The 26,862-nt window shown below is 49.3% G+C and overlaps 1 long non-coding RNA gene across 2 annotated transcripts in view; it reads right to left on the bottom strand.

Annotated features, from left to right (window-relative positions):
- Positions 1–26,862, bottom strand: part of LOC138283074 (uncharacterized) — a 164,811-nt gene that overhangs the window by 85,709 nt on the left and 52,240 nt on the right. Inside the window, exons 2-3 of one of the 2 annotated variants that reach the window (XR_011201053.1) lie at positions 16,614–16,673; positions 11,227–11,289 (exon numbers count right to left, since the gene is read on the bottom strand). This is a non-coding gene — a long non-coding RNA (uncharacterized lncRNA). Of the gene's footprint in view, positions 1–11,226; positions 11,290–16,505; positions 16,674–26,862 lie in introns of those variants that run through there. The other variant, XR_011201054.1, reaches the window with a different exon arrangement.

Here is a 26,862-nt window from a genome sequence, read left to right on the forward strand (position 1 = left end):
ATAAAGTAGTCCATTCTCCGTTCTAAAAACACGCATGTAAAATTACATATTTAATGCAAGCGTCAGATTAAAGTGCAGTATTGCCTTTGATACCTTGAATAACGCAGTCATCGCTAGAGATATGTGTGTGTGTGTACGCGCGCGCATATGTGTTTGTGCCAAGCCACTGAAAAAAAGATGTGGATCGATAAATCGCCATTTCTAGAAAATATAATAATAAACATAGATTCAGATAATTACTACTGCAGTGCAGAGGTAAACTCCGAGCATTTTGCCACAGTTGAAGGGCAGAGTGTAGGTCCTCAGGACCTGCGTCTTACCCTAGAATAAATCTTCTTTGCTTCACACTATGGACCAATGCAATCTGGCTGCACTTTGAGTCTCCTTAAATAACTTAGGGCAGATGTACGTAGGGGATAGGTTTGCAGTTACCAAATAGCAAATTTTTGCGATTCTCGATTTGGTAATCGCAAACACCCAAGTATGAAAGTGTCCTTTACACTTTCTGTGATTCCCAGTGGGTCGCAAATATACCTACCTCATTAATATTCATGAGGTAGGTCTCACTTCCTCATTGGGAATCGCAAATATCACAGGGATAGTGGCCTGCTGGGGTCAGCAGACCTCCATGTTTGTGATTGCTTTTCAATAAAGCATTTTTTAAATGCAGCATGTTTTCCTTAAAGGAAAACAGGATGTGTTTTTTAAAAAAAAAGAAAAGTTTTCTTTTCATTTTTAAGTGTAGGCAGTGGTCCCTGGGACCACTGCCTGTTCTTAAAAATGTTTTAACAAACATTCTCAAAGTGGAAGGGGTCCCCTAGGAACCCCTTCTAATTTATGAATGGGTTACCACCTACTTGAAGTAGGTGGTAAAATGCAAAGGTTTTGCAACCATATTTCAGTCACAAAACATTCACACATACCACTGTGATTTGGTATTAGGAAAGGACATCGTAAAAACCCTGTTCCTAATACTGAATAGCAAACCCTATTTGCAATTCCGTAATAGATTACCAAATTTTCTGGTAGCAAACGGCCCGATTCTGTGAATCGGGCCGTTTGCAGCCAGAAAAATCATTTGTACATCTAGTCCTCAGTTTATAACTAATTCATATGAAAGAACAGCATTCCCTAAATGTACATACAGACATACAAAGAATAATATACTGTTTATTAACATTGTTATTTATTTATTTTATGATCTCAGAAAAGAAAGTAATTATTGTACAATATATAACAGCAACCACCTTCAAGCAATTTCTCGCTTGGCCAACAGCAGTAATAGTGCAGTAAGAGGCCTCCCTGATGTCAGACGTTTTTCTACACAAATCATGACCACTATGTCCAGTGAATTTGGAATCTCAAAACCAACAATGTGTGATATAGTGGCCAATACCTCTCTCCAAAAGGATGCTAAGGTATTGCAGTCCCATGATAAGTGTAAGAAGTCACCTTGAGGCTGGTGACAACAAGTATACTCAGTGGATCTGATGTTGTCAAGTTTGTGAAGTTTTGGAGGGGTATAATACAGTCTTTGCAGACATTCTAAATGTATTAATTTGTATTGTATTTCTTAGAAACAGGCTACAATTACATGCAACAGTATGTCCACTTACCAATGTTCCATAGATGCCCCAAGTCCATCGCCAATAACTCCGTCGGGTATTTGGTCAGTGTTAAGCTATATATGTGTGAGTAATTTCAGAGAGGGAAGACAATGTGTATTCTCCAAATGTTTTGTAAGCTTCAAAGTAAAGGGGTTAATTCAGTCGCTTCACAAAGGAATAAAGGTGGTCATTACAACCCTGGCGGTCGGTGTTAAAGCGGCGGTAAGACCGCCAACAGGCTGGCGGTAAAAAAATTGGAATCACGACCGTGGCGGAAACCGCCAACAAAGACAGCACTTTAACACTCCGACCGCCACAGCGGTACAAACAAACAGCGCGGCGGTCACCGCCAACAGACAGGCGGAAGACAATGTACCGCCCACAGTATTATGACAGGCCAATCCGCCACCTTTTCCGGGGCGGATTCACCACGGATAAAAACACGGCGGAAACAGGAAATTCGAAGGGAAAACGCTCAACTCTACACACTCCACGAGGAACGAGGACACCATGGACCCGGAACTCCAAATCCTACCTGCGATAGTCTTCCTGCTCCTGTACCAGGAGCACGAACGCCGGCGACAAAGACCACAGTGAGTACTGCACCTACGACATAGGGGAGGGGGGATGGAAAAAACAGGGACACACACTCGCAACACCCCCACCCTCACCCACTACAACACACACACCAATACATATCTATACATCATAGTTAAACCCCCCAAATCCCCCAGAAGAATGCAAAGACCAAAGGAAATGATTGTTACCATTGTAATCTATTAAAATACAGTATTATAAAATATATATACAATATAAACAAATATATACACCAATAATACAAGTCCAGGTATTGCACCATTTATAGTCTGTGGACCACTGGGCCCAAAATGCATGGGCGAGGCCCACACTCGATACACAATCAAAACAGAGAGAACACTGCAGGGGCATCAGATAGAAATACAACAGGCACCTCAGGGGGAAGGGAAGGGGGGGCACCTCAGCCGGATGAGTGCACGATGCCAGATCCATGAGGGGGCTCCATGCCCACTGTTCAATCCTGGGGAGTGCAAAGCCACAGTCTATCAAATCTCTACAGTGGGTGGGTTGCCCACTGCTCACTCCAGGGGAGTGCAAAGCCACAGTCTCTCAAGTCTCTACAGTGGGTGGTTTGCCCACTGTTCCATCCTGGGGAGTGCAAAGCCACAGTCTCTCAAGTCTCTACAGTGGGTGGTTTGCCCACTGTTCAATCCTGGGGAGTGCAAAGCCACAGTCTCTCAAGTCTCTACAGTGGGTGGTTTGCCCACGGTTCCATCCTGGGGAGTGCAAAGCCACAGTCTCTCAAGTCTCTACAGTGGGTGGTTTGCCCACTGTTCCATCCTGGGGAGTGCAAAGCCACAGTCTCTAAAGTAGATAACAGTCTCCACTGGTTCTGGAGGGGGACTGGTGCCCAGAGTGCTTCATCCTGTGAAGGACAGAGGTAGTGGATGGATGTCTGGTGCCCAGAGTGCTTCATCCTGTGAAGGACAGAGGTAGTGGATGGATCTCTCCACTGGTTCTGGAGGGGGACTGGTGCCCACAGTGCTTCATCCTGTGAAGGACAGAGGTAGTGGATGGATGTCTCCACTGGTTCTGGAGGGAGACTGGTGCCCAGAGTGCTTCATCCTGTGAAGGACAGAGGTAGTGGATGGATCTCTCCACTGGTTCTGGAGGGGGACTTGTGCCCAGAGTGCATCACTCACCCCGTGACGGTCCCAGTTGCGTCACTGCCCCTGCCGCTCATGGGCTAGCGGTGCTTGATTTGGCGGTGCCCTGTTCAGCGGAGCTTGAGTTGGCGGTGCCCTGTTCAGCGGTGCTTGAGTTGGCGGTGCCCTGTTCAACGGGGCTTGTGCTGGCGGTCCTTCATGGCACAAGCACCAGCGGGGCTTGTGCTGGCGGTCCTTCATGGCCCAGCGGGGCTTGTGCTGGCGGTCCTTCATGGCCCAGCGGTGCTTGTGCTGGCGGTCCTTCATGGCCCAGCGGGGCTTGTGCTGGCGGTCCTTAATGGCCCAACTGGGCTGGGGCTGGCGGGGCCCTCCTGGGCAGCTGGGCTGGGGCTGGCGGTGGCCTCCTGGGCAGCTGGGCTGGGGCTGGCAGAGGCCTCCTGGGCAGCTGGGCTGGGGCTGGCCCTCCTGGGCAGCTGGGCTGGGGCTGGCGGGGCCCTCCTGGGCAGCTGGGCTGGGGCTGGCGGTGGCCTCCTGGGCAGCTGGGATGGGGCTGGCGGTGGCCTCCTGGGCAGCTAGGATGGGGTTGGCGGTGGCCTCCTGGGCAGCTGGGATGGGGCTGGCGGTGGCCTCCTGGGCAGCTGGGCTGGGGTTGGCGGGGCCCTCCTGGGCAGCTGGGATGGGGCTGGCGGGGCCCTCCTGGGCAGCGGGGATGATGGCGGTCTTCTCCGCCGTGCTGCTCTTCCCAGACTTGCCGGGTTTCTTGTGGCCCTACCCCACCTTGGGAGGTGTCACAGCTGAGTCCACACTCCCACCGGGACCCCTGGGAGCGGCTTTGGTGGCTGGAGTCTTCCCCCTCTCCCGCCGGGCACTGGCCAACTTCTGATGCTTCACAGGGGGGGGGACTGGCTGTGCTGTGGCTCCGTGCCACAATGGCTGTCCTAGTGGCCGGTGCACTCCACATACCTGTGACTACAGGCACCAATGGTCCCGGAGATGTTGTGGCTGAGGTGCTAGTTCGGGACCTATGAGTTGGACGGGGTGGGGGAGGTGTGGGAAAAAGGTCAAGGCTGGACAGGAAAAGTTTTTTGGACACACTGGGACGGGTAGCTGGAGGGGGTTTGGGAATGGAGGAAGAGGTGGTGGTTGTAGGAGGTGTACGTTTGGTGACTTTGGGTGCAGGTGCATGCGCTGGAGGCTGTCATGAGGTGGATGGCTGTTGGGTGGGTGTGTGGCTGCGTTTGTGTATCTTGGGAGGGGACATCACAGACACACTGGGAGAGGACACAAGGGACGTGTGAATGGTAGTGGGGGTGGTGACTGCACGTGAGCGGGGTGTGCTGGTGAGGGACATAGTGGCTGAAGAGGTAGTGCATGCAGGTGTGTGTGTAGACGAGACTGGGAGGGAGGAGGGAGACGACGAGGAGGGGGACACAGTGGAGGCAGTGGATGTTGGTGTGTCTTCATGTGTGTGATGCTTGCGTGAGTGCCTGTGGGATGTGTGGTGCTTATGTTTGCCTGAGCTTCCCTTGTGTGGTGAGGTGTGTGCAGGGTGGTCTGATGGTGTGCTTGGGATAGGCAGAGGTATAGGGGATTGGGTCTGGGTGGAGGAAGTTGGAGGGGGGAGGCTAGACACAGGGACAATGGCTGCCATCATTGCTGAGGCCAGAGTTTGAAAGGCTCGGTGAAGGGCCACCTGACCAGAATGTATGCCCTCCAGGAATGCATTAGTTTGTTGCAACTGCCTTTCTACACCCTGGATGGCATTCAAAATGGTAGACTGCCCAACAGTGAGTGACTTGAGGAGGTCAATGGCCTCCTCACTGAGGGCAGCAGGGGTGACTGAGGCAGGGCCTGAGGTGCCTGGGGCGAAGGTGATGCCCACCCTCCTGGGTGAGCGGGCAATGGGCGAAGGCTGAGGGGCTGCTGGGAGGGCGGTGCTGGTAGGGGGGGTGGCGGCTGTACCTGTAGTTGCGGGGGGCACAGATGTTGCCGCCACCACAAGGGAGCTCCCATCAGAGGACAAGTCCGTGTCGCTGGTGTCAGCTCCTGTCCCCGCCGTGGAGCTCCCCTCGCCCGCCAACCCACTGGTGAATTCAGAGTCCGTAGTGTGGCCCTCCATGGCCATGTGTGATGCAGCTCCCTTGTGCTCCGGTGCCACTGCTCCTCCGCCCGATGATGCTAATGCACACAAGAACAGGGAAACCACAAAAAGGGGGGGGGGGGGCAGAATAAAGACATGTTGAGTGCATGGATTACCGCTACAGTTGGCGGACAAGACAGACACAGAAGCCCCCTGCACTATGCCGCACACTTGGCCTCTACAGTGCAATTCCTGGGAAATGGCCTACAAGGCTATGGACGACATCTGCACACATAGATGACACAGGGGCATGAATAGCTGTACTTGGCACTCTACAGAGGTGGGGTGGGGGGCCACAGGGCCATGCCTTACGGAGGGGCCTGGCCTACGGAACTCGCCCTGGCCTAGGGAAACCCACAGCCCTCCTCCCCCACCCAGACAACTCCACTGCGCGCAAAGTCAGCTGAATGAGAGTGTACTCACCCCCTTGTGTCTGTTGTGATGCCCTCAAGCGCCCATCCAACTCCGGGTAGGCCACCGCCAGGATCCTGAACATCAGGGGGGTCATGGTTCGACGGGCACCCCTCCCACGTTGGGAGGCCATCCCCAGCTGAGCCTCCGCCGTCTTCTTGCTCCAGCGGCAAATGTCCTCCCATCTTTTCCGGCAGTGGGTGCTCCGTCTGTGGTAGACCCCCAGGGTCCGGACGTCCTTGGCGATGGCACGCCAAATATCTTTCTTCTGGTGGGTGCTGACCTACATGAAATGTACAGGGGAAGAAGAGAAGTCATTACCAACTGCACCATCAAAGTGAGTGGCCCCCATCCCTACCCTTGCCATGTGGCACATGCACCCACCGTCTTTCATGCACGCAGAACTATGCCCCCTTCCTTCTTACATCTAGCCCTCTCCACACAGGCATAGCCCATACAACATGCTCCCTGTGTACTTACCTGTTTGTCTGGAGGACCGTAGAGTAGCGTGTACTGGGGGAGGACCCCGTCAACGAGCTTCTCCAACTCCTCCGATGTGAAGGCAGGGGCCCTTTCCCCAGACGCACGAGCCATTGTCTCTTCCAGACTGAGGTCACAGCAGCACTTGCAGTGTAGGTCCTCCCCTGTCGAAGATCAGGTATCGAGTGATTGAACAGATAGAAAATGGTGGTCACGTCCGCAACGGTCACGTCCGCAGCGGTGTGTACCATCACCGCCAGCATACATCGTCATTGGCTCCTGGGACCCCTTGGGTCCAATGTTAACCAATGCAGCATTGCGCGCGGTCTCCGACCGCCTACCGCGACGGTGCACAACGTCAGCGCAGTTACCTCACATCCCATTGTCCCACTTTAGAAGTCAGGCAGCCGCCATTTCAGGGGCCCACCTGGCCTAATTTCCAACTGCGTCACACATACCTAGGCCTAGTCTCAACACACATACCTTTTGTGTATGATTGGTGTTCTGGGTAAACTGTGGGTACGTACCTCTGAGTTGTTTGACTCTGTGGTCGCTGTTTTCCTTCATAGGCACCGTCCGCTGGGACATGTAAGGAGATGGCGGCATCCTCCGGTGTACCGACCGTTGGTGGACCTGTCGACAATGGATGAAAGACATTTGATAATCACCTACAGGTTTGACCGTGCCACAATCCAGAAACTGTGTACCCAGTTGGAGCCAGACCTGATGTCAGCAATCCGCCATCCCACAGGAATCCCCCCTCAAGTGCAGGTGCTATCAGTGCACCATTTCCTTGCAAGTGGGTCTTTTCAAACAACTGTGGCCATGGCATCAGGAATGTCCCAGCCTATGTTTTCCAACGTATTGTCCAGAGTGTTGTCTGCCCTGCTGAGACACATGCAGAGCTACATCGTTTTCCCTCAGGTGGAGGATTTGCCTACAGTGAAAGGTGACTTCTATGCCCTTGGACCTATCCCCAACATCATAGGTGCCATTGATGGGACCCATGTGGCTTTGGTCCCCCCCCCCACAGGAGTGAACAGGTGTACAGAAACCGGAAGAGCTATCATTTGATGAATGTACAGATGGTATGTTTGGCAGACCAGTACATCTCCCATGTGAATGCCATATTCCCTGGCTCAGTGCATGACGCCTACATCCTGCGGAATAGCAGCATCCCTTATGTGATGGGTCAACTCCAGAGGCACCGTGTGTGGCTATTAGGTGAGCCCCTGGAAGCAAGACAGTGGGAATAGTTGTCTGGGGTTATCCCTACAGGTTAGTGTGTGTCTAACAGTTGTCCCTTGCCATTTACAGGTGACTCTGGTTACCCCAACCTGTCATGGCTACTGACTCCAGTGAGGAATCCCAGGGCAAGGGCAGAGGAACGCTACAATGAGGACCATGGGTGAACTAGGAGGGTGATCGAGCGGACCTTCGGCCTCCTAAAAGCCAGGTTCAGGTGCCTCCACATGACAGGTGGATCCCTATTCTACTCACCAAAGAAGGTGTGCCAGATCGTCGTGGCCTGCTGTATGCTTCACAACTTGGCTTTGCGACGACAGGTGCCTTTTCTGCAGGAGGATGGTCCAGATGGCGGTGTTGTGGCAGCTGTGGAGCCTGTGGACAGTGATGAGGATGAAGCAGAGGAAGAAGATATGCAGAACAGGGACTCAGTGATCCAGCAATATTTCCAGTGACACACAGGTGAGAATACATTCCTGCCTACTACATGTACTTTTACACTACTGCCTCTCTACTGTCTGTCGTTTTCACCCAGTGTATGGTCACTGAGTTGTCACTTTCCCTTACGGTTTCACAGATGTGAGTCCCAACGTGTGTCATCTGCTTAGATTCCTCATGGACTAGAGCTGTGTGACATAGGTATGTTGACATTACTAATTCAAGAACATTTTGTCACTGTAATTGCAAATGCACTATTTCGAAATCACAGACAGACTCCAGATTGTTTTGTGCTTTAGGAGTGTTTATTTAAATGAAAAATATTGGAGGGGGAAGTTAAATGGTGAGGGGTGATGGCGGAGGAGTGTCCATGGCAGAGTCCAGTCTATTAGTCTCACAGGTGCATTGCCCATATGGGCATAGGAAGTGGAGCTGGGGCAGTTTAATTATGGACAGGGTGACAAAGTGGGACAGTGGGATGACAATCACGGTGGTCTCATTTCTTGGCGGGGGTCTTGGCATCGTGCTCTGTCTTGTTCCTGGATCTCAGGGACCGTTTGCGGGGTGGTTCTCCGTCTGCAGGGGGTGGGGTGCTGGTGTGGTGGTCCTGTGGCGGGGCGTCCTGTCCACTATCGCCGGCGGAGGTGGTGGGCAGTTCATAGTCCATGCTAGTGTCAGGGGCCCCCTACGATGGTGCCCAGGGTGGAGCTGATGGTTCTGAGTTCCTCCCTGAAGCCCATATACTGTTCCTCCTGCATGCGCTGGGTCTCCTGGAACTTGGCCAGTACCGTTGCCATTGTCTCCTGGGAGTGGTGGTATGCTCCCATGATGGAGGAGAGGGCCTCGTGGAGAGTGGGTTCCCTTGGCCTGTCCGCCCCCTGTCGCACAGCAGCCCTCCCAGTTCCCCTGTGTTCCTGGGCCTCCGTCCCCTGAACCGTGTGCCCACTGCCACTGCCCCCAGGTCCCTGTTGTTGTTGGGGTGGTGGGTTATCCTGGGTTCCCTGTAGTGGTGGACACACAGCTGATTGACGTGTCCTGGGGACGGAGGTATGGGCCCGCTGGGTGGGTGCCGTGCTGGTGTTTCCAGAGAGGGGAAGGTCTGTGGTGGCCTGTGACTGGGTGAGGGGAACCGACTGTCCCGAGGTCACCGATGGTCCGGGCTGGTCATCTAGATCCAGTTGGACAGAGGTGCTGTCATCACTGTGGGCCTCTTCTGTGGGTGGAGTGGACTTGTCTGGACCCTCCTGTCTGGTGACGTTGGGTAGGGGTCCTGCAGGGGTGGAAAGGCATGATTATTGCATCTGTGTGTGGCATGGTGTGCAATGGGTGGGTGACCGTGTACCCCAGTGCTGGCATTCCTGTGTGGGAGCTTGGGGGGTGTATGGGTATATGCAGTGGGCATGTTTTAGTGATGGGTGTCCATGCTTTGTTGTTGCATGCAGGGCTTGGTGTTGGGATGTGTGGTTTGTGATATTGGTACATTTGTGAGGAGTTGGAGTGATAGGGGTGAGGGCGAGGGTATGTGATAGCATGCAGGTAGGGTGGGGGATGTAATAGTTAAGATTTGACTTACCAGAGTCCATTCCTCCACCAACTCCTGCGAGGCCCTCAGGATGCAGAATCCCCAAGACCTGCTACTCCCATGTTGTTAGTTGTGGGGAAGAGGTGGGGTCCGCCGCCAGTCCGCTGAACCGCCAGGTGGTGTCTTGAGACCACGGAACGCACCTTCCCCCGTAGGTCGTTCCACCTTTTCCTGATGTCCTCTCGATTTCTTGGGTGCTGTCCCACTGCGTTGACCCTGTCCACTATTCTTCGCCATAGCTCCATCTTCCTTGCAATTGAGGTGTGCTGCACCTGTGATCCAAATAGCTGTGGCTCTACCCGGACGATTTCCTCCACCATGACCCTGAGCTCCTCCTCCGAGAACCTGGGGTGTCTTTGCGGTGCCATGGGGTGGTGTAGGTGATGTGTGGGGTGGATTGTGTGGTGATAAGTGTGGTGATATGCAGTGGTGTGTTGTGTGAGGTGCGTGGAAGTTTTGTGGGTGATGGTGTTATGTGCCTGTGGATGCTGTTGTACTTGCTGGTGGTGTCTCTCTCTGTACTTCATTCAAAAATGTTGTCGTAGGGGTTTGTGGGTGATGTGGGTGTGTGTTTTATATTGTATTGGGTGTGTGGGAGTGGTGTGTGTATGTGTATCAGGTGTGTGTATTTCGAATTGTCCAATGTGGCTGTGTTTTGTAAGAGTGTGTGTATTTTGAGCGCGGCGGTGTGTACCGCCAATGGAATACCACGGTTGAAAGACCGCCGCGTGGATTCTTGTGCCGTGATAGTGTGGGCGTATTTCTGTTGGCGTGACGGTGGAGGTTTTGTTTTCGCCAGTTTATCACTGACCTTTGGTGTGGCGGACTTGTGTGGGTGTCTGAATTTTGGCGGATTCCGAGATGTGGGTCATAATAGCTGTGGCGGAATTCCGCGGCGGTGTGTTGGCGGTCTTCTGCACGATGGTAAGCGGCTTTTGCCGCCAATGTTGTAATGACCGCCAAAATGTCCAAGCGTAGGCACTTTTCAGCTTCTTTATGCATGTGTCTTGTAAATTCTAAAATTGCATTCCATTATAAAAAACCCAGCCAATGTATTTCATCCCTACCTTGGGACTTCTTGTCAGGAATCATGCTTGAACATTTTTTCGAAAGTTAATGGTGCACATTGATAACCAGACTACAGTCTCATATTGCTCCCCTGTTTGAACTCTGTTTGACACTTCGAGTTTGTTTTCCAGAACATAATTATTCCTGGACCTGTTTGTACCTAGTGCACTTGCTAAATCAGTTTCACAGCATGCTGATGACTCATATAAGAAATGTGCAGAACAAATCAAGCCTGCACAATGAGCTCCCCCACAAGCGTTCCAAAATGACCCATCATAATGAAGTAAACACAAACCATCTGTCACCTCATCCTGAATGACTCATCAGTAAGGTGATAAAAACAATCAGCCACCTGGCTCTAAATGACTCATCACCAGATGGTAAACATATTCAGTAATCATGAACATTCTAAATTACTAATCACAGACCAAAGACATAAACTATCTAAACCTGCTCCACCGTTGAACTAGTGCTTCGCGTTAAAGAAGAATCCAGAGTCTAGTCAAGCCTACTTGGACCCTCAAAGAGCCTAAGTTCAGAGAATCTACTTACAGTCAGTAGTTTCTTCCAAAGACCGGAACCTTCTTCCTTCTTCACTCCCAGACAGCACAACACCTATAGGAAACAAGAAAAGACAAGATTAAAAGGTAAACACTAACTGAAGCGCTGCACAGCATGCATTGATAAGAAACAGAAATCAGAACAAGCACACCACCGCCCCCTGTTGGATTGCTCTAGTATCAGGGTGGCATCGGGTGCACTGAGTCTTCCAGAAAGGAAACAATTTGAAAAAGTGAACTATTTCGCTAACAATACCCCACAACCAGATGGGCTCAGCCACAATTTACATTTCCATGTCAAATAAGGTGGCACTTCAAGACAAAAGGTGAGATTCTTTTCATAGCGCACCAGTAAGTTATTAGTGGGAAAATGTTCTTGCATGCATAGTTTGTTTACTGAGGCATGCTTTGAATAATAAGTTCTTGATCTAAAACAGAATTCTGTAATCTGTCCCTAGAAACAACTCATCCTCACGACTACCAGCACAACTTTTCCTATCACTCCCACAATATTCAGCAAGTTTCTATCAAGCCCCCTACAAGAAAATCTTCAGCTGGATACAGGGCCAATTAAAGAACAAAGAGATAAGAAGTGAGTCCCTATCGTCCCTGCAACCCAAAAGGAATGGTTCCACTTTTTAGGCAAGAGCGTTCCGCTGATCCTGACAGAACGCGAACCCCACGAATAAAAAGATTACCTGGGCGATATGGATTCACAGGTCACCCTTCAGGATTTGGCAGCCATGTTGTCTGCCATACAGGCTGAGAATTCTGTCATGAAACAAGAAATGGCCTCCATTCAGTCTCAATTAGCACAAAAAGGTAGAACCTCACACATAGGGGAAAATATAAGTTCACAAGGTGCCTCAACTTCCCAATCTTCCACACATCGTCAAGTCATTACCCCAGTACCCGTACCACTGGGCTCTCCTGAACGATTTTACAGAGATAGCAAGAAATTCAATATTTTTATGAGTTAATGCCACCTACACTTTATAGCAAAACCTACAGCATTTCCAGATGATGCTTCCAAGGTGGAATTTATACTTATCTATTTAGGGGGAGATGCAGCCCTATGGTCAATACCCCTAGTTGAGCAGGATGACCCACTGCTGTACAATATAGAAGATATAAGAAACACATGCGAAGGTTGTTCGCCTGGCATGCCTTCTTGCAGGCTGCGGGGAACAAATTGATAAGCCTTAAACAAGGGTCGTCTGATCTATTGCATTATATAACTACCTTTAAAGGATTAGTTATCAAAGTAAATTGACTTGAAGACAAAAGCGTGTCCCTTTTTTACTGGGGTTTAAAAGATGAATTAAAAGATCTGCTATCTCAGCTTGTAGAACTTCCAGAAGAATGTTCAGACTTCATAGATCTTGTAGTTAAGCTCAACCATAGGCTTCAAGAAAGGAAATCAGAGAAAAGCAAGACTTCAGACCACAGAGTAATCATTTTCCAGAGAAACATAAAAATGAAACCCTTACAAAGCCACCTCCTGATCTGGGCAAACCTATGGAAGTAGGGACAATTAGGGGCCCTTTATCGAAAGCAGAGAAAGAGAAACATAAGAAACTAAATCAGTGTTTATATTGCGGGAAGATTGGCCATTTTGTTAAGGAATGTTCGGCTCGTCCCCAAAAACCCAAGGTCACTGCAGCAACTTCTTCAGCAAGTGTAACCCAAGCTCCAGACCAGTCGGAAAATGAGGAAGCTCGATAGGCGACAAGGTCCGCTTATCAAGGACCGCAAGGAAGAACTCGTACTCCCATCAATGCTCAGCTTACCACCATTTAAATATAACTGTCATACTAACTTCGTTCTCAGGCAAAGAATTGAAGACAGAGGCACTCATAGCTTGTGGTGCCACAGAAAACTTCATAGATACCCAATTTACCAAAAGTTTAGGTATACAAGTACTATCAAAGCCACAACCAGAGATTGTGTGGGCGGTAGATGGTAAGGAACCCACCTCAGGCCCAGTACAGTTCCAAACAGAGGTACTCACTATGAAGTGCTACAATAAATATGAAGAACAGCTGTTTCAATATAAGTGATGCACCACAGTTCAGACTCATTTTAGGATTACCTTGGTTGGTAAAATACAACTCACAAATTGATTGGCAAAGGTCCCCCTTCTGTACTTGAAACTGCTATGCTTTAATGGAACAGCCATTTCCCTGCCTACAGGCTAAGAAAAACCTCAAGCAGAACCAAACATTTCCATAATAGACGGGCTGCCTGCAATTTATGATCTGGCAGATGTATTCGACAAAAAGATAGCAAACACCTTACCTCCCCATCGGGAATTTGACTGTAGAATTGATCTTGTCCCGGGAACCAAACTGCCATGCAGCAGAATATATGCCCTCACAGAACGAGAGAGCAAGCAACAGCGCCAATATCTGGATGAGTACCTCACAATGTTTTTTTCCGCCAGTCTAAATCACCAGTGTCTTCTCCTCTCTTCTTTGTTCCAAAAAAAAGGGAGGAGAGTTGAGAATGTGCTTTGACTACTCTGCATTGAATGACATTACTATTAAGAACAGGTATCCTCTCCCACTCATTCCAGAATTACTGGACAAGGTCAAAGATGCTGTAATATATACCAAATTGGACCTCAGGGGGGCTTACCATTTGGTGCGAGTCAGGCAAGGAGACAAATGGAAAACGGGTTATTTGAATATCAAGTAATGCACTTTGGACTTTGTAATGCTCCAGCTGCTTTCCAATTCTTTATAGACGAGGTCCTACGAGAATTCAGAGACATTTGCTGTATTGTCTATATTGACGATATTCTCATTTACTCCAAGAGTGAGGCAGAACATGAAAAACAAGTACGAGCCAATCTCCAGCAACTATGAAAACATTAATTATATGTCAAGCTACAAAAAAGTGAGTTTCATAAGACAGAGGTGACCTCCTTAGGGTAGTTCACAGAGGCAACTATTCTAGCCCACCCTGATATTAGCCAGCCTTTTATTGTGGAGGCAGATGCTTCTCAAAATGACATAGGGGAATATTGTTGCAACAAAATAATATCACAGGCCAAATGTACCCGATAGCTTATTACGCTAGAAAAATGTTGCGGAGGAACAAAACTACCCCATTGCAGGAAGAGAACTAATGGGAATAAAGTCAGTTTTTGAGGAATGATGTCAATATTTATTAGGAGAACGACACCCAGTAACAATATACACAGATCATAGAAACCTACAATTTTTGAACTCCACCCATACCCTTATAGCAAGACAGTTAAGGTGGACTCTATTCTGTAATGATAAAGTACCGGCCATGTACAGAAAACGCCAAGACAGATGCCTTGTCCTGACTTGGAGACGAGGAACACTCTCCATACAAGAAGAACGTAAACCCATAATTTCTGCAGAACCCTTTCCAGGAACTATAATCTCCTCCAACCTTATTGAATACATTAAACAAGAAATCAAAACAAGGCCAACACAGGAATGGATTCCAGTAGAGCCCAAGTTATATTGGAAGACGAGTTACTGCTCTACGAGGACAAGATATTTGTACCAAACAAAAGTTTACAAGAACAGGCTCTCCATTTATTTCACAACTCCACATTAGCAGGGCATCAGGGACACAGAAAGCTTTACAACTAATCAGAAGACACCTCTGGTGGCCAACCTTGCCCAATGACATGCATCAATATATAGATGCCTGCGGGACCTGCAGTCAAGGAAAGAGGACCTGGTCCCCCTAGCGTGCTATTACACCCATTTCCAGTTCCTCCCAAACCTTGGCACATCATATCCATGGATTTAGTTGGATAACTCCCAAAGACTTTCTCAAGTCATACTACTATTTTAACCATTATAGACCACCTCTCCAAGGCCACACTCCTAGTACCTTTGAAAAACTCCCCACAGCTCATGAGTGTGCGCAAACTTCATGCAAAATATAGTACGGTTACACGGTTTACCTTCGGTAATTATCACCAATTGGGGTCCCTAGTTCATAGCTAAATTTTGGTCAGCAATGTGTACATCACTAGACATAGAAGCATGACTATCATCAAGCTGTCACCCACAAAAAGATGGTCAGGCCGAGCACCTGAAACAGACCATGGTGCAATTTTTACGTTGCTTCTACTCATTAGCGATCAGGATTGGTCAGATCTATTATGGGCAGTAGAATTGGCCTACAGTAACTCCAATCATAGCTCACAGGCAAGTCACCATTCTTTTGCTTGACTGGAGAACACCCATGCATGACTCCATGGTTGGACACAACAAACACTATGGTGCCAGCAGTTGCTGAGTATCATGAATGAATTAAGAAACTTATACACACCACCCAAAGGTAACTAGCACAAACCAAGGAAACAGACAAACACCATGCAGATAAGCACCGCAAAAAGGCACCAACAAACAAAACGGGAGATAAAGTGTGGTTGTCCACAAAAAAACCTTCCATTAACAGGGACAAAATTACTATTACCACGCTATATTGGTCCATTTACCATTAGTCAGGTCATTAACCCTGTAGCGATGAACTTGACATTAAATCCAACCTTAAAAGTACCCCCAGTATTCCACACATCAATACTCAAGCCATGGAATCCCATGACTAGAACAAATACCAGTCCACTACCCCTTTCAATAGAAGGTCATGATGAATATGAAGTCTGGAAAATACTTGCTTCCAAACGCATTTGTGGGAAATTGCATGATTTATTAGACTGGGAAGGTTTTGGCCACGAAAACAAGTCCTGGGAGCCACTCTCTCACATGATTCATGCCTCCCGTTTAATTCAACATTTTCATCGTAATCATCCTAATAAACACAAACCCAATGATATAGTGTTAGGGATGCTTCTAAGAGGGGGGTACTGTCAGGAATGATGCTTGAACATTTTCTCGAAAGCTAATGGTGCACATTAATAACCAGAATATAGTCTCACATGGCACCCCTGTTTGAACTGTTTGTTTTCCAGAACATAACTATGCCTGGACTTGCTTGCTCCTAGTGCACCTGCTAGATCCGTTTTACAGCATGCTGATTATTCATGAAAGAAACATGCAGAACCAATCAAGCCAGCACAATGAGTGCACCCACAAAGGATCCAAAATGACTCATCATAATGAAGTAAACACAAACCATCTATCACAGCATTGAGAATGACTCATCAGTAAGGTAATAAAAACAATCAGCCATGTGGTTATAAATGACTCATCACTAGATGGTAAACATATTCAGTAATCATGAACATTCTAAATGACTCATCACAGACCAAAGACTTACATTTTTAAACCTGCTCCACCTTTGAACCAACGCTTCATGTTGAAAATCCAGAGTCTAGTCAAGCCTCCTCGGGCCCTCAAAGAGCCTAAGTTCAGAGAATCTACTTACTGCAAGTAGTTTCTTCCAAAGACCGGAACCTTCTTCCTTGACTCCTGGACAACTCGACACCTGTAGGAAACAAGAAAAGACAAGATTAAAAGGTAAATGTTAACTGCAGAGCTGCACAGCATGTATTGATAAGAAGTAGAAATCAGCACAATCACACCCCTCACCCTGTTAAATTGCACTAGTCTTAGGGCGGCATCGGGTGCACTGAGCCTTCCAGAAAGGAATCAATTTGAAAAAGTCAACTACTTCGCCGACAATACCCCACGACCAGATGGACTCAGCCACAATTTACATGTGCATGTCAAATCAGGAGGCACTTCAAGACAAAAGGTGAGATTGTTTCCATAGCGTACCAGTAAGTTAGTAGTGGGAAAATGTTCTTGCATGCATAGCTGATTTACTGAGGCACGCTTTAAATAATAAGTTCCTGCATTAAAACAGAATTTTAGGAGCTGGCTCTGTATATACTATAACAAAATGAGATATAGTGTGCACAGAGTCCAAGTGTTCCCCTAGAGGCTTGACTTAACTCCAGACCAATAGAATTTTTATATAAAATAATATTCTTTCTTAATTTATTTCTAGAACCACAAGATTCAATTAGCAGGTAAGTACATTAAATGAAAGGTACTTTGCATAGTTATAATCAGGACTTTGAATGGAATCAATAATTTGCACAGTTTTCTTTAAAATGGCAAAAAGTTATTTTAAAGGTGGACACTGCAATTTTCAACAGTTCCTGGGAAAAGAAAGTACAGTACAGTTTTGGAGGTAAGTAATCGACTTACAGGTTCAGTCTCCAGGGCATAAGTAGCCCACCGTTGGGGGTTCAAGATAACAACAAACACCCAGCACCAGCTACACAAGGCCGGTTACGAGGTCAAACAGGAGCCAAAATAACGTGGGCCCCTATGGAGACAGGGGGTACTCCGGTTCTGGTCTGCTGTCAGGTAAGTACCTGCGTTGTCGAATGGCAGACCAGGGGGGTTTAGCTGAGCACTGGGGGGGGGGGAGCCCAAGTAGGCACCAAACACGCATTCTCAGCGGCACGGGGTCGGCAGTGTGCAGGGTGCAAACAGGACGTCGGGATCCCAATGGAACTCTATGGCGGGACCCGGGGGGTCACTTAGGTGCTGCAGGAAAAGCACAGGGGGACTTCTCGGGCAAGCCACCGACTGGACAGGGAGGAGGGCTGCCTGAAGGTCACTGCTTTACCGGTGGTCGGTTTCTCTCGAGGCTGGGTGCTGCGGGTGCAGTGCTTCTCCAGGCATGGGAAATCTTCATCCCGGGCAGTCGCGGTCAGGGGGGTCCTTGGGATTCCCTCTGTCTGCGTTGTTGTGGAGGGGTGGAGAGGTCAGCCCAGGGTGGTCATTTAGTTGGAATCACCTGGGGGTCCTCTCTGGATAGTTGGGTCACCTGGACACGGACTGTGGACGTCGGGTGCAGAGTGGTTTTGGACTCACGCTTCTGGAGTTAGGTGGGAGTTCCTTGGAAGGAGTTTCCACTTCTTCTTGTTTGACAGGTCCACTGTCCACTGGAGTTTCTTGGTCCTCTGTGATGCAGACAGTCCCCTGGAGGCTTTTCAGGGGTCGCTGGTCCTGTAGATCGCGTTACTTTTCTTTTGCAGGGTCTTTGAAGCAGGAGACGGGCTGGTAGGGCTGGGGCCGAGTCAGTTGTTGTTTCTTTTTCTTCGCTGCAGGGTTTTCAGCTCAGCAGTCCTTCTTTTCTTGAGATCATCAGGAATCTAAATCTCTTGGTTCATGGAGCCCTTAAATACAGGATTTAGGGGCATTTTTAGGGTTAAATGGCGGTGGCTATACCCTCCTTGTGCCCACTCCCTTTGGGGTGGGGTGGCCCATTCCTTTTCCTATTGGTCCTAATCCTCCAAAGCAAGATGGAGGATTTCTCAAGGAGGGGTTCACCTCAGCTCTGGACCCCTTAGGAGTGGTCCTGGCTGAGGGCGTGACTCCTCCTTGTTTTTCCTAATTATCCCTCTGGACTTGCTGCCAAAATTGGGGGCTTGTCCGAGGGGCGGGCATCTCCACTAGCTGGAGTGCCCTGGAGCACTGTAACACGAGGCCTGAGCCTTTGAGGCTCACCACCAGGTGTTACAGTTCCTGCAGGAAGAGGTGTGAAGCACCTCCACCCAGGACAGGCTTTGTTTCTGACCAAAGAGTGCACAAAAGCACTCACACCATGTGGTCAGAAACTTGTCTGGAAGTGGCAGGCTGGCACAGACCGGTCAGTCCTACACTACCAGGCTGGCTGACATACAGGGGACATCTCTAAGATGCCCTCTGTGGGTATTTTTCAATAAATCCCACACTGGCATCAGTGTGGGTGTATTGTGCTCCAGTGTTCAGTGTAGCCATTATTGTGCTGTGGAGTTCGTACTCCCAGACCATATACTCAATATGGCTACCCTGCACTTACAATGTCTAAGAGTTGACTTATACACTGTAGGGGCACAGTGCTCATGCAGCTATGCCCTCACCTGTGGTATACTGCACCCTGCCTTAGGGCTGTAAGGCCTGCTAGAGGGGTGACTTACCTATGCCGCAGGCAGTGATTTTGGTGGCATGGCACCCTGAGAGGGGTGCCATGTCTACTTTGCCTGTTTCGCCCCACTAGCACACACAAGTTGCAAGGCAGTGTGCATGGACTGAGTGAGGGGTACCCCAGGGTGGCATAATACATGCAGCAGCCCTTGGGGACCTTCCCTGGCCATAGGGCCTTTGGTACCATGGGTACCTTTTACAAGGGACTTAATTGTGTGCCAGGACTGTGCCAATTGTGGAAACAAAGGTACCGTTTTAGGGAAAGAACACTGGTGCTGGGGCCTGGTTAGCAGGGTCCAGCACACTTTCAGTCAAAGTTTGTATCAATACTAGGCAAAAAGTGGGGGACGACCATGCCAGCCGAGATATTTTCCTACAAGAATTCTGTATCTGTCCCTAGAAAAGAACTCATTCTTACGACTACCAGCACAACTCTTCCTATCACTCCCACAGTATCCAGCACGTTTCCATCACGCCCCATACTAGAAAATCTTCAGCTGGAAACAGGGCCAATTAAAGAACAAGGAAATAAGCGGTGAGTCCCTATCGTCCCTGCAACCCAAAAGGAACAGCTCCTCTTCTTAGGTAAGGGCATTCCGTTGATCCTGACACTTCATAAGGGAAAAAAAGAATATACATACACCCAAAAATAATTACAATGTATACTGCTAAAACATTTAAAAATACACATTAATCACCCAACCTCATTCCTAGAATTAATGCCGTCTCTGTTGTTGTTACATTGATACCCTACAGACCAACCCTTCACACTACTTGAAGCAAGTGTTATTTTTGGAGTTGTTGGCACATAACATCTCACAAATCCTCGAATCCCCACATAAACTACGTTTTTTCAAAATTCTAACACAAAAAAGAAAGCATGTACACAACTTCCACCCACTTCGATTTTGCATCAACCAGCACAGCAGCAAACTTCTCATGCTCAGGAAGGAATGCAAAAGACCGAATAATTCCGTACACACCTTTTTCTACGCCACATTAGCTTCAGATACATGCTGTTTCCCTTCCAAACTCCTTAAATCTGCTCTCAAGCACCTCTAAGAATCCTTGCAAATGTCACAGTTCTCTACCCACTCTTTCACTTGATTGTCCATGAGCAGCCACCGGTACTTCTTTCTAACTCTCTTGATAGTTAATGTCTGACCAAAATGTCCCTCATGTGCTCAATTTGCTAACCTTGGCCTGATGGCAGTAGGTGGCACAAATCTTTCCCCTCTCATCAGCAACCAATCATCATGAACCAACAGTTCATCCACCACCTTGAGTAACAGTTTTACTGTGTCTGGCAACATACTCTCCTCACCACTCCTTTCACCAAATGTAATCTTGTTCCTAGGCTGTGATTCAGTCCTCCTTAGAGACTAAGCTTCCTAAACTCTTTGTGGTGTCATACACACTAGCCACCACTCCCTCAGTAACCAGCTCAGAGTGTTCCGCCGCCTTGTCTGGCATCTCAGCAAACAGACAGCCACCTTGTTCTTCCACCCTGGCACATACTTCACTCTACAATCATATTTCTGCAATTTGATTGCCAACCTCCCTAAACAATTTCTTTTGCCTCCAGGTCCCAAAACATTAAGTAAAGGTCTGTGATCTGTCTTCAATATAATCACACTTCCCCACAGAAACACCCTGAAATAACTGGTTGCCCAAGCAGCTGCTAATGTCTCTTGTTCGATGACAGAGTCATTTCTTTCTGCATCCATCCAGAAACAGGAAGCAAAGCTACTGGTTTTTCTACTTTGCCATGCATCTCTGCTAAGACAGCCCCAATCTCCACAGCGCTGGCATCCACAGTGACTATGGTCTGAAAATATACCAGCGCTCCAGCTTTGGCAATGTTATCCTTAACAAGAGAAAAGGCTGCTTTTTGCTGTTCACCCCTATGAACTTCTTACCCTTCCACAGCAAGGCCCTCAGCAGCTCTATTTTATGAACTCAACCTTGCACAGACTTAGAATAATACTCCACTAAGCCCACAAATGACCTATGTTAGTCCCTGTCATTTGGCATCTCAGAATTCATTATTGCTCTCATCAAGCTGATTTTTGGTCTGGCCCCCTCCTTCATGATAAGATAGGCCAAATACTTCACCTCTTGCATAGGAAACACAACTTCTCTATAGGTAGAGTTAAACCTGCCCATTCAATTCGCGTTAAAACCTCACTCATATTGTTGTGTTCATCCACATTTTCTCCAAACACTAGAACATCATCTTGAAAGAAAATGACTTTGTCGAGACCTGACAGGACATTGGATATCAACCTCTGAAAAACACTTGCCGCTGAGATGTTTGGAGTGTGGATGATGCTTCACTTGATGATATGTGCTCCGCAATTCACGTTTTAAAAAATATTTTCCCCGGACACATAAGAATGAGTTTGTTTATGTTGGGCAAGAGAAACAATCCATCACAACATTCTCGTTGAGGCTGCGTAAATCAATGCAAAATCTGAGTGAGCCATCAGAATTCTTAGTGATGACAACTGGAGACAGCCACTCAGTAGCCTCTAACTTTGGAATAACTTTGTCTTCCAGCAATTGTTGTAGAATTTCCTTTACTTTTAGTTCTGACTGCCACTGGGACTTTCCTTGCATTATGCTTACCCGACACATAATAATTTTTTTTGTTTAATCGCTCTCATGTAGTCCTTGAATTCTCCTAACCTATTTTCGAAGACCCTCTTGTGGTGGGAAAGAATATTCTTCAGGTCATTGACATCAACAACCATGACTTGGTTGTCAGCTCTGTGATTCACCACTATATGGAGATCATACTGGTGTGACCATCCCAAAATAGGAGGACCATCATGAGCAACAATCACTTTTCTTGTTGTTTGCCATCCTTCAACTTTGATCTGTGCCGTGATATACCCATGAAACCTATGTCAACTCCTTGACATCCCTTCAAAATGCCATCCGTGGACATCAATTGTCCTCTGCGCCATGTGGGGTCACACAAATGTTTTGGTATTGTGGTGTATAAAGAACCTGTATCCGCCATTAGCGACACTGTTTTCCCGTTCACATCAAAGTTTGCTTTGGGATGTATTTTCCTGTTTTAACGATTAACACTTCCTTCAGGATCTCCACCATCTTTCTCTAAGTTCCGGTTCATTGCCATCTACAACAGCTATTTTTTTCTGCAGCTTTGCACATGCATGCAAAATGTCCTTTCCTCCTGCACTTAAGGCAGTCCTTCCCCAGTGTGAAACCATTTTTAGAATCTGCCAAGTGATAGTTACTACCACACCTTTAGCATACACAAGATGAAGACTTTATCGTTGTATTTGCAGATATGACAACCCTTGAAGCATTACTTTTGTTGGAATTTCCTCTAGTTTCCAGGCTAGAACTTGTTCCTTACTGCATTAACAAGGTCAGGTTCATCATCCAACGCTGCTACATCAGCTCAGGTGTTTTTCATCCCACACATGCATCTCTTAGATTCTTTGACTACCTTTGCAATGGCTATTGTGTCTCTCAGTGTGGAGTTACTGGCAGCCCATATCCGTTCCTGTACTTTCTTGCTGTTACACTGGACAATTTGGGGATCCCTTATCATTTCTTCCGTTATCTGTCCAAATTGACACTTTGAAGCCAGTTCTCTCAATCTGGTCACAAAGTCATCAATGCATTTAGCTGGTCGTTGAGGCTGTATATAGAACTTGTGACAACACATTACAACATTAACCCCTTCTGTGCCCAGGACGTAATGGTTACGTCCTGAGGCACAGTGCTGCTGTGCCCAGGACGTAACCATTACGTCCTGTGCACAGAGCCCAGAGGGAGCGCTCTCGCTCCCTCTGTGGGGTTCCCCCCCACCCCCCCAAGTCAGGGATGGAAGGGGAAGCCCTTCCCCTCCCACCCCTGACCCCCCCAACCCCCCCTGTGACGTCAGCGCGCGAGCGCGCGCTGATTAGTCACAGGGTCTCCCCCATCGCGCTGGAAGCAGAGCTTCCAGCGCGATTGAAAAAGAAATGCTTTTGCATTTCTTTTTCAATCCCATGGGGGAGGCCCCGAGAGGCTTCAAAGGGAAGGAAATGTATTTCCTTCCCTTTGAAGTCTCTCACAGGTTTCAAAAGCCGGATTGCTTGCAATCCGGCTTTTGAAACCCCACTAGACACCAGGGATTTTTTTTTTTCTTCTTGAAATTGGCAAAAGGGAGCGACCCCTTGGGCAAGGGTCGCTCCCAGGGGGGCATTTTTTTAGGAAGGCCTTTTCTGCCCCCCCCTGCCCCCCCCCATTGTTTTTTGGCGCCAATGTCACGCAGGGGGAGCGACCCCGTAGGCAAGGGTCGCTCCCGGGGGGGGGTGGGGGTTGGGGGGGCAAATTTATTTTAGACCATTTCTGCCCCCCTGGGGGCAGATTGGCCAATTTTAGGTCAATCTGCCCCCAAGGGGGCAGAAACCACTAGGCACCGGGGATTTGTTTTTTGGCGCCAATGTCACGCAGGGGGAGCGACCCCGTAGGCAAGGGTCGCTCCCGGGGGGGGGGATTTGGGGGGGCAAATTTATTTTAGGCCATTTCTGCCCCCCCGTGGGACAGATCGGCCTATTATTAGGCCGAACTGCCCCCGGGGGGGGGGCAGAACACTCTAGGCGCCAGGGCAATTTTTTTTGTGTGTTTTTTTTTTGTTGTTGTTTCTTTTTTTAGAGATGGGGAGCGACCCATCAGGCAAGGGTCGCTACCCTGGGGGGGCAAATTGTATTTAGACCATTTCTGCCCCCCTGGGGGCAGATTGGCCAATTTTAGGTCAATCTGCCCCCAAGGGGGCAGAAACCACTAGGCACCGGGGATTTGTTTTTTGGCGCCAATGTCACGCAGGGGGAGCGACCCCGTAGGCAAGGGTCGCTCCCGGGGGGGGGGGGGGGGGGGGTGGGGGTTGATGGGGCAAATTTATTTTAGGCCATTTCTGCCCCCCCGGGGGACAGATCGGCCTATTATTAGGCCGAACTGCCCCCGGGGGGGGGGGGGAGAACACTCTAGGCGCCAGGGCAATTTTTTTTTTGTGTTTTTTTTTTTTGTTGTTTCTTTTTTTAGAGATGGGGAACGACCCATCAGGCAAGGGTCGCTCCCCTGGGGGGGCAAATTGTATTTAGACCATTTCTGCCCCCCTGGGGGCAGATTGGCCAATTTTAGGTCAATCTGCCCCCAAGGGGGCAGAAACCACTAGGCACCGGGGATTTGTTTTTTGGCGCCAATGTCACGCAGGGGGAGCGACCCCGTAGGCAAGGGTCGCTCCCGGGGGGGGGGGGGGGGGATTTGGGGGGGCAAATTTATTTTAGGCCATTTCTGCCCCCCCGGGGGACAGATCGGCCTATTATTAGGCCGAACTGCCCCCGGGGGGGGGGGCAGAACACTCTAGGCGCCAGGGCAATTTTTTTTGTGTGTTTTTTTTTTGTTGTTGTTTCTTTTTTTAGAGATGGGGAGCGACCCATCAGGCAAGGGTCGCTACCCTGGGGGGGCAAATTGTATTTAGACCATTTCTGCCCCCCTGGGGGCAGATTGGCCAATTTTAGGTCAATCTGCCCCCAAGGGGGCAGAAACCACTAGGCACCGGGGATTTGTTTTTTGGCGCCAATGTCACGCAGGGGGAGCGACCCCGTAGGCAAGGGTCGCTCCCGGGGGGGGGGGGTGGGGGTTGATGGGGCAAATTTATTTTAGGCCATTTCTGCCCCCCCGGGGGACAGATCGGCCTATTATTAGGCCGAACTGCCCCCGGGGGGGGGGGGGGAGAACACTCTAGGCGCCAGGGCAATTTTTTTTTTGTGTTTTTTTTTTTTGTTGTTTCTTTTTTTAGAGATGGGGAACGACCCATCAGGCAAGGGTCGCTCCCCTGGGGGGGCAAATTGTATTTAGACCATTTCTGCCCCCCTGGGGGCAGATTGGCCAATTTTAGGTCAATCTGCCCCCAAGGGGGCAGAAACCACTAGGCACCGGGGATTTGTTTTTTGGCGCCAATGTCACGCAGGGGGAGCGACCCCGTAGGCAAGGGTCGCTCCCGGGGGGGGGGTGGGGGGTTTGGGGGGGCAAATTTATTTTAGGCCATTTCTGCCCCCCCGGGGGACAGATCGGCCTATTATTAGGCCGAACTGCCCCCGGGGGGGGGCAGAACACTCTAGGCGCCAGGGCAATTTTTTTTTTGTGTTTTTTTTTTTGTTGTTTCTTTTTTTAGAGATGGGGAGCGACCCATCAGGCAAGGGTCCCTCCCCTGGGGGGGCAAATTGTATTTAGACCATTTCTGCCCCCCTGGGGGCAGATTGGCCAATTTTAGGTCAATCTGCCCCCAAGGGGGCAGAAACCACTAGGCACCGGGGATTTGTTTTTTGGCGCCAATGTCACGCAGGGGGAGCGACCCCGTAGGCAAGGGTCGCTCCCGGGGGGGGGGTGGGGGTTGGGGGGGCAAATTTATTTTAGGCCATTTCTGCCCCCCCGGGGGACAGATCGGCCTATTATTAGGCCGAACTGCCCCCGGGTGGGGGGCAGAACACTCTAGGCGCCCGGGCAATTTTTTTTTTGTGTTTTTTTTTTTGTTGTTTCTTTTTTTAGAGATGGGGAGCGACCCATCAGGCAAGGGTCGCTCCCCTGGGGGGGCAAATTGTATTTAGACCATTTCTGTCCCCCTGGGGGCAGATTGGCCAATTTTAGGTCAATCTGCCCCCAAGGGGGCAGAAACCACTAGGCACCGGGGATTTGTTTTTTGGCACCAATGTCACGCAGGGGGAGCGACCCCGTAGGCAAGGGTCGCTCCCGGGGGGGGGGTGGGGGTTGGGGGGGCAAATTTATTTTAGGCCATTTCTGCCCCCCCCGGGGGACAGATCGGCCTATTATTAGGCCGAACTGCCCCCGGGGGGGGGGGGGCAGAACACTCTAGGCACCAGGGCAAAAAAATTTTTGTGTTTTTTTTTTTTGTTGTTTCTTTTTTTTAGAGATGGGGAGCGACCCATCAGGCAAGGGTCGCTCCCCTGGGGGGGGGCAAATTGTATTTAGACCATTTCTGCCCCCCTGGGGGCAGATTGGCCAATTTTAGGTCAATCTGCCCCCAAGGGGGCAGAAACCACTAGGCACCGGGGATTTGTTTTTTGGCGCCAATGTCACGCAGGGGGAGCGACCCCGTAGGCAAGGGTCGCTCCCGGGGGGGGGGGTGGGGGTTGGGGGGCAAATTTATTTTAGGCCATTTCTGCCCCCCCGGGGGACAGATCGGCCTATTATTAGGCCGAACTGCCCCCGGGTGGGGGGCAGAACACTCTAGGCGCCCAGGCAATTTTTTTTTTGTGTTTTTTTTTTTGTTGTTTCTTTTTTTAGAGATGGGGAGCGACCCATCAGGCAAGGGTCGCTCCCCTGGGGGGGCAAATTGTATTTAGACCATTTCTGTCCCCCTGGGGGCAGATTGGCCAATTTTAGGTCAATCTGCCCCCAAGGGGGCAGAAACCACTAGGCACCGGGGATTTGTTTTTTGGCACCAATGTCACGCAGGGGGAGCGACCCCGTAGGCAAGGGTCGCTCCCGGGGGGGGGGGTGGTGGGGGTTGGGGGGGCAAATTTATTTTAGGCCATTTCTGCCCCCCCGGGGGACAGATCGGCCTATTATTAGGCCGAACTGCCCCCGGGGGGGGGGGCAGAACACTCTAGGCACCAGGGCAAAATTTTTTTTGTGTTTTTTTTTTT

This window comes from Pleurodeles waltl, chromosome 1_1, assembly GCF_031143425.1.
Source record: "Pleurodeles waltl isolate 20211129_DDA chromosome 1_1, aPleWal1.hap1.20221129, whole genome shotgun sequence".
Lineage (NCBI taxonomy): Eukaryota > Metazoa > Chordata > Amphibia > Caudata > Salamandridae > Pleurodeles > Pleurodeles waltl.